Source organism: Triticum dicoccoides, chromosome 2B, assembly GCF_002162155.2.
Source record: "Triticum dicoccoides isolate Atlit2015 ecotype Zavitan chromosome 2B, WEW_v2.0, whole genome shotgun sequence".
Lineage (NCBI taxonomy): Eukaryota > Viridiplantae > Streptophyta > Magnoliopsida > Poales > Poaceae > Triticum > Triticum dicoccoides.
The window spans coordinates 780,251,880-780,260,212 of NC_041383.1; positions in this window are offsets into that span (position 1 = coordinate 780,251,880).

The window sequence follows — 8,333 nt, forward strand, 5'->3', positions numbered from 1 at the left end:
TGCGTTCCCAGATTCTGCCCCTTCACCGTTTCTTTTATATCCGGAGATCCTTAACTCTGATTGGGGTGAATCTTTCGCCCAGATTTTTCTCGTAAAATTAGATTTCTTGCGGCAAAAGAAGAGCACCAACCGCCTTATGGGTGGCCCAAGAGAGTGCCAGGCGCGCCCAGGGGAGGAGGGCGTGCCCCCTATCTCCTGGACACCTCGGACACCGTTTCGCGTTGATTCTTCCTCCGGAAAATCCCAAATATTCCAAAATAATTCTCCATCCATTTTTATCCCGCTTGGATTCCGTTTAATATTGGGTTTCTGCGAAACATAAAACATGCAACAAACAAGAACTGGCACTCGGCACTGGATCAATATGTTAGTCCCAAAAATAGTATAAAAGGTTGCCAAAAGTATATGAAAGTTGAAGAATATTGGCATGGAACAATCAAAAATTATAGATACGACGGAGACGTATCAACATCCCCAAGCTTAATTCCTTCTCGTCCTCAAGTAGGCAAATGATAAAAAAGATAATTTTTGATGTGGAATGCTACCTAGCATACTCTTGATCATACGTCTAATCATGACATGAATATTGAGACACGAGTGATTCAAAGCAATAGTCTATCATTTGACATAAAAAACAATAATACTTCGAGCGTACTAATAAAGCAATCATGTCTTTTCAAAACAACAAGGCCAAAGCAAGCTTATCCCTACAAAACCATATAGTTTGGCCATGCTTCATTTTCGTCACACAAATGCTCCCATCATGCACAACCCTGATGACAAGCCGATCAATTGGTTCATACATTTTAACGCGCTTCAGCTTTTTCAACTCTCACGCAATACATGAGCGCAAGCCATGAATATAGCACTATAGGTGGAATAGAATATGATGATGGAGGTTATGTGGAGAAGACAAAAAAGGAGAAAGTCTCACATCGACGCGGCTAATCAACGGGCTATGGAGATGCCCATCAATTGATGTTAATGCGAGGAGTAGGGATTGCCATGCAACGGATGCAATAGAGTTATAAGTGTATGAAAGCTCAAACTGAAAACTAAGTGGGTGTGCATCCAACTTGCTTGCTCATGAAGACCTAAAGCATTTGAGGAAGCCCATCATTGGAATATACAAGCCAAGTTCTATAATGAAAATTCCCACTAGTATATGAAAGTGACAATATAGGAGACTCACTATAGGAAGAACATGGTGCTACTTTGAAGCACAAGTGTGGAAAAAGGATAGTAACATTGCCCCTTTTATTTTTCTTTTTATTATTTTTTCTTTTTTTTCTTTCGGTGGGTTTATTTGGCCCCCTTTTTTATTTAGGCTTCTTTGGCCTTTCCTTTTTTTTTCTTTTTTTTCTTTTTTTCTTGGGTAAATGCTCTATAATGATGATCATCACACTTTTATTTACTTACAACTCAATATTACAACTCGATGCTAGAACAAAGATATGACTCTATATGAATGCTTCCGGTGGTGTACTGGGATGTGCAATGATCTAGCGTACCAATGACATAAAAAAAGGACAAGCCATGAAAACATCATGCTAGCTATCTTAAAATCATGCAGAGCAATATGACAATAAATGCTCAAGTCATGTATATGATCATGATGGAAGTTGCATGGCAATATATCTCGGAATGGCTATGGAAATGCCATAATAGGTAGGTATGGTGGCTGTTTTGAGGAAGATATAAGGAGGCTTATGTGTGATAGAGCGTATCATATCACGGGGTTTGGATGCACCGGCGAAGTTTGCACCAACTCTCGAGGTGAGAAAGGGCAATGCACGGTACCGAAGAGGCTAGCAATGATGGAAAGGTAAAAGTGTGTATAATCCATGGACTCACATTAGTCATAAAGAACTCATATACTTATTGCAAAAGTTTATTAGCCCTCGAAGCAAATTACTTCTACGCATGCCCCTAGGGGGATAGATTGATAGGAAAAGACCATCGCTCGTCCCCGACCGCCACTCATAAGGAAGACAATCAAAGAAACACCCCATGCTTCAAATTTTGTCACACAACGGTTACCATACGTGCATGCTACGGGACTTGCAAACCTCAACACAAGTGTCTCTACAATCCACAACCACCCACTAGAATTACTCTAATATCACTATCTTTATATCGCAAAACTATTGCAAGGAATCAAACATATCATATTCAGTGATCTACAAGTTTATGTAGGATTTTATGACTAACCATGTGAATGACCAATTCTTGTCATCTCTCTAAATAGATATAAGTCAAGCAAGAGAGTTTAATTCTTTCTACAAAATACATGCCCATGCTCTAACAAATATAAATGAAGAAAAAGAGCATTCTACAAATGGCAGTTTTCTATGTGAAGAGAAACAGGCAATCCAAATTTCAAATGATATAAGTGAAGCACATGAAGCATTCTATAAAGCCACACTCAAAAGATTTAAGTGAAGTGCAATGAGCATTCTATAAATCAACCAAGGACTATCTCATACAAGCATGGTGCATAAAAGAAAAATGAAAACTAAATGCAAAAGACGCTCCAAGACTTGCACATATAGCATGAACGTAACGAATACGAAAACATACCGATACTTGTTGAAGAAAGAGGGGATGCCTTCCGGGGCATCCCCAAGCTTAGACGCTTGAGTCTCCTTGAATATTTAATTGGGGTGCCTTGGGCATCCCCAAGCTTGAGCTCTTGCCTCTCTTCCTTTTCCTCATATCGAGACATCCCCGATTAGACACTTCATCCACACAAAACTTCAACAGAAAACTCGGTAAGATCCGTTAGTATAATAAAGCAAATCACTACTCTAAGTACTGTAGCAAACCAATTCATATTTTATTTTTGCATTGTGTCTACTGTAATATAGCTTTTCCATGGCTTAATCCACTGATATAAATTGATAGATTCATCAAAACAAGCAAACTATGCATCAAAACAGAATCTGTCAAAAACAAAACAGTCTGTAGCAATCTGAACATCCACCATACTTCTGGTACCCAAAAATTCTACCAAAATTAGTAAAAACATACAAGTTGTACAGAAAGATAGTGCAAAAGGAATCAGAACCGTTTGACGTTCCAGTTAAAAATGTAAAATCGTGCACTAAAGCCAAAGATTCTGTCCTGGACCATACAAACCAACAAGCATTGTAAACATCCTAAAGGCAAACCTTGGCACATTATTTTTATAATACAATGGAATTATACAAGGGTATAATTATTTTTGATGAAAAGTTTCTGCAATCAAGATTCACAAAGTTTCCGTGAGCATGAACAAAGTTCAAGGCTAGCTCCCACTTCAACAATGCTTGTCTTTCTCACTTTCACTTTCCTTTTTGAAAATTTTTAGGTTCCCCTCTTTATTTTTTGTTTTAAAACTATATAAAAGAACTCAACAGAAATAAATGACTCTCTAAAACTTCCGGGTTGTCTCCCTGGCAGTGCTTTCTTTAAAGCCATTAAGCTAGGCATAAAGTGCTCAAGTAATGGATCCACCCGGATCCCAAGGTATATCAAAGCCAATTTTAATTAACAATGATTTGTGATTTAGTATTGAGCACAAAGTAACATATATCATGCAAAAACAAAGTCTATCTCTCTTCCTATGCATCGGCATGTCATAAAAGAACAATTCATGCACACCAAGTAAAGGCCAATGCATAGTATAAGCAGATTCTTGCAATTCTATCGTATTGGAAACATAGAGAGGCAGAGATGTAGTTCCTCTCCGATAATAATTGCAAGTAGGAGCACCAAGAACATGCATATTATATCTATCAAAATCATCATGTGTAGTAGTAAAATGCAACCCATCAATATAATCCTTAATAAGCACAAACTTCTCCGATATAGTGTAGTAGGGAGAATTCAAAAAATTAATAGGACTATCATGTGTGGGTGCAATAGCAACAATTTCATGTTTAACATAAGGAACTATAGCAAGTTCATCTCCATAAGCATAATTCATATTGGTATCTTGGCCACAAGCATAGCAAGCATCATCAAAAAGGGATATCTCAAGAGAATCAACGGGATCATAACAATCATCATAGCAATCATCATAGTAATCATCATAGCAATCATCCTTCGGTAAGCACGAAGGGCAATTAAACAATGTATGACTTGAAGAGTTACTCTCATTAGAAGGTGGGCATGGGTGATCAATCCGCTCTTCCTCCTTTTGTTCTTCGCTCTCCTCCTCATCTTTTTCATCCAATGAGCTCACAGTTTCATCAATTTCTTCTTCCATAGCTTCCTGCAAAATATTAGTCTCTTCTTGGACAGTGGAGACTTTCTCAATAAAAGCGTTAATATTGTAATTGTATTCATAATTTTCATAGCAATATCTAAGTATAGCAAGATTTTCAAGCCTATAAACATCATCATCTAAAGCTTCAAACTTTTTAAACAAAGATTCAATTTCATAAGCAGCCTTAAAAGCAACAAATTCTTCAATTCGTTCAACATCATAGTAATCATATATACCATTAGCATAAGAAGCTAAGGTTTCATTATCATCAAATTTGCATGAAAAGGGAAGGTGTGGAGCCTTCATCCTAAAGCAACAAGTAATATCATATCTAAAGCATAGATCCTGAGCATACCAACGCAACATATTAATTTGATCCCATAATAGCTTTCCTTTTTGTGTCAAGCAATAATCCCTAAAGTATTCACGTTGATCCAACGTTACTCCCATTATAAAGTTGAATGGTGTTTTCTCAGGATTATCAAAGTAGTACAAAATATTTTTCACATGATGATCATTGAGGGTTTTAGGAGTTTTCCCATCTCCATGAGTAGCAAGTACACCTAATTTTCTTGGTATTTCGTGTTCCATATCCATAACTAAAGATAAAGAACAACTTAGAACAGCAAATAAAAATTACTGAGTGATAAAGCAAACAAGCACACACAAAAATATTCACCCCACGCTTTGACTCCCCGGCAACAGCGCCAGAAAAAGGTCTTGATAACCCACAAGTGTAGGGGATAATTGTAGCCTCTTTTGATAAGTAAGAGTGTCGAACCCAACGAGGAGCTAAAGGTAGAACAAATATTCTCTCAAGTCCTATCTACCACTGATACGACTCTACGCACGCTTAGTGTTCGCTTTACCTAGAACAAGTATGAAGCTAGAACGACTTTGTAGGTGTTGTTGGATAGGTTTGCATGATAATAAAGAACGCATAAATATAAACTAGGGATGTTTAGATAAAGAAGCAATAAAGTAAATATAGCGAGTGTGGAAAAGTGGTGGTAGGAGTTGCGGAATTGTCCCTAAGCCATTGACTAGGTTACTAGACCAGTAATCACTATTGCAATTCTATTTGAGGGAGAGGCATAATCTAACATACTTTCTCTTCTTGGATCATATGCACTTATGATTGGAACTCTAGCAAGCATCCACAACTACTAAAGATCATTAAGGTAAACCCAACCATAGCATTAAAGTATCAAGTGCCCTTTATCCCATACACAAACAACCTACTTACTCGGGTTTGTGCTTCTGTCACTCACGCCACCCACCATAAGCAAATCATGAACATATTGCAAACCCTACAGCGGGAATCCCTCACACTTGCGCGACACGGAGGGCACAATAGGACATCACAAATAATAAAACATGCAACTCAAACCAATCATAGCAATTCATCAATCACCGGTAGGACAACGAAAATCTACTTAGACATCATAGGATGGCAACACATCATTGGATAATAATATGAAGCATAAAGCACCATGTTCAAGTAGAGGGTACAGCGGGTTGCGGGGGAGTGTACCACTGTAGATAGAAGGGGGAAGGTGATGGAGATGTTGGTGAAGATGATGGAGGTGTTGGTGAAGATCGCGGTGATGATGATGGCCCCCGGCAGCGCTCCGATGCCACCGGAAGCAAGGGGGAGAGAGGCCCCCTTCTTCTTCTTCTTCCTTGACCTCCTCCCTAGATGGGAGAAGGGTTTCCCCTTTGGTCCTTGTCTCCCAAGGCGTGGGAGGGGTGAGAGCCCCTCTGAGGTTGGATCTATCTCTCTGTTTCCGCGTTCCCAGATTCTGCCCCTTCACCGTTTCTTTTATATCCAGAGATCCGTAACTCCGATTGGGGTGAATCTTTCGCCCAGATTTTTTCTTGTAAAATTAGCTTTCTTGCGGCAAAAGAAGAGCATCAACCGACTTACGCGTGGCCCAGGAGAGTGCCAGGCGCGCCCAGGAGGGGAGGGTGCGCCCCCTATCTCCTGGCCACCTCGGACACCGTTTCGCGTTGATTCTTCCTCCGGAAAATCCCAAATATTCCAAAATAATTCTATGTCCATTTTCATCCTGTTTGGATTCCGTTTGATATTGGGTTTCTGCGAAACATAAAACATGAAACAAACAGGAACTGGCACTGGGCACTGGATCAATATGTTAGTCCCAAAAATAGTATGAAAAGTTGCCAAAAGTATATGAAAGTTCAAGAATATTGGCATGGAACAATAAAAAATTATAGATACGACGGAGACGTATCATCACCATCATCATCATCAACCATCCTCCATCACCAATTTCATGATGCTCACTGTCGTGTGTGAGTAATTCCATCGTAGGCTTGCTGGACGGTGATGGGTTGGATGAGATTTACCATGTAATCAAGTTAGTTTTCTTAAGGTTTGATCCGTAGTATCCACTATGTTCTGAGATTGATGTTGCTATGACTTTGCTATGCTTAATGCTTGTCACTAGGGCCCGAGTGCCATGATTTCAGATCTGAACCTATTATGTTTTCATGAATATATATGTGTTCTTGATCTTATCTTGCAAGTCTATAGTCACCTATTATGCGTTATGATCCGACAACCCCGAAGTGACAATAATCGGGATACTTCTCGGTGATGACCATAGTTTGAGGAGTCATGTATTCACTATGTGCTAATGCTTTGTTTCGGCACTCTAATAAAAGGAGGCCTTAATATCCCTTAGTTTCCTCTAGGACCCCGCTGCCACGGGAGGGTAGGAAAAAGATGTCATGCAAGTTCTTTTCCATAAGCACGTATGACTATATTTGGAATACATGCCTACATTACATTGATGAATTGGAGCTAGTTCTGTGTCACCCTATGTTATAGCTATTACATAAGGAATTGCATCCGACATAATTATCCATCACTGATCCAATGCCTACGAGCTTTTCACATCTTGTGTTTCGCTTATTTACTTTTCCGTTGCTACTGTTACAACTACTACAAAACTATTATCTTTACTTTTGCCATTGTTACCTTTATTATCATACCACTTTGCTACTAAATATTTTGCTGCAGATACTAAGTTATCCAGGTGTGGTTGAATTGACAACTCAACTGCTAATACTTAAGAATATTCTTTGGCTCCCCTTGTGTCGAATCAATAAATTTGGGTTGAATACTCTACCCTCGAAAGCTGTTGCGATCCCCTACACTTGTGGGTTATCAAGAGTAATTTCTGGCGCCGTTGCCAGGGAGCATAGCTCTATTCTTTGAGTCACTTGGGATTTATATCTGTTAATCACTATGAGGAACTTGAAAGACGAAAGAACCAAGATTTTTCCCTCAACTACGAGGGGAGGTAAGGAACTGCCATCTAGCTCTGCACTAGATTGTCCTTCTGTTTTGAGTAAGCTTGCGACACCTAAACCTACTACTTCTATGAATTCTGATATGTCGCATGTTATTGATGATGCCACTTCTGCTATGCATGATACTTATGATGAAACTACTTTTGTGCGTGATACTACTTTGCCATTAGGTGAATTTCTTGATGAACAACTTGCTAGGGTTAGAGAGAATGAAATTATTGAAGACGCTATTATTGATGATAGTGATGATGCCCCCTGATTATGAATTACCTATTGTTCCTGAGGGTTACTCTACAAAAAAAAGACACATCCATGACATTTTGGGCCGAACAATTTTTTTTTTCTATCATACATATGACACTTCTATGACGATAATTGTGACAAAACCCGGTATGATCATAGATGTGGTGGGCTCCTACTTCTATGACAAAAAAATCATGACAGCAAATGGGCTTTTCGTCCTGGGCGGGCCGGAGACGCAGTTGCATGACATTCTTTGGGCCGTCCATGATGGAAAAAACTGTGGTAGAAGCGAGGGGGAGGAAAATTTCGGGGAGTTGCCAGTTACGGTGGGAGGTCGGGGACGGAGCGATGCGCATTTCTGTCATACGTACGTGCGTGTGTGCGAGGCATTGGCTCTAACTGAAGCCGAGCAAGGCGTTGGGATCTAACTGAACCCGAGCGATTGCACTTCAGGCTACGCGTTACTGAACCCGAGCGATCGATCGATGGCGGTTAACTGAAC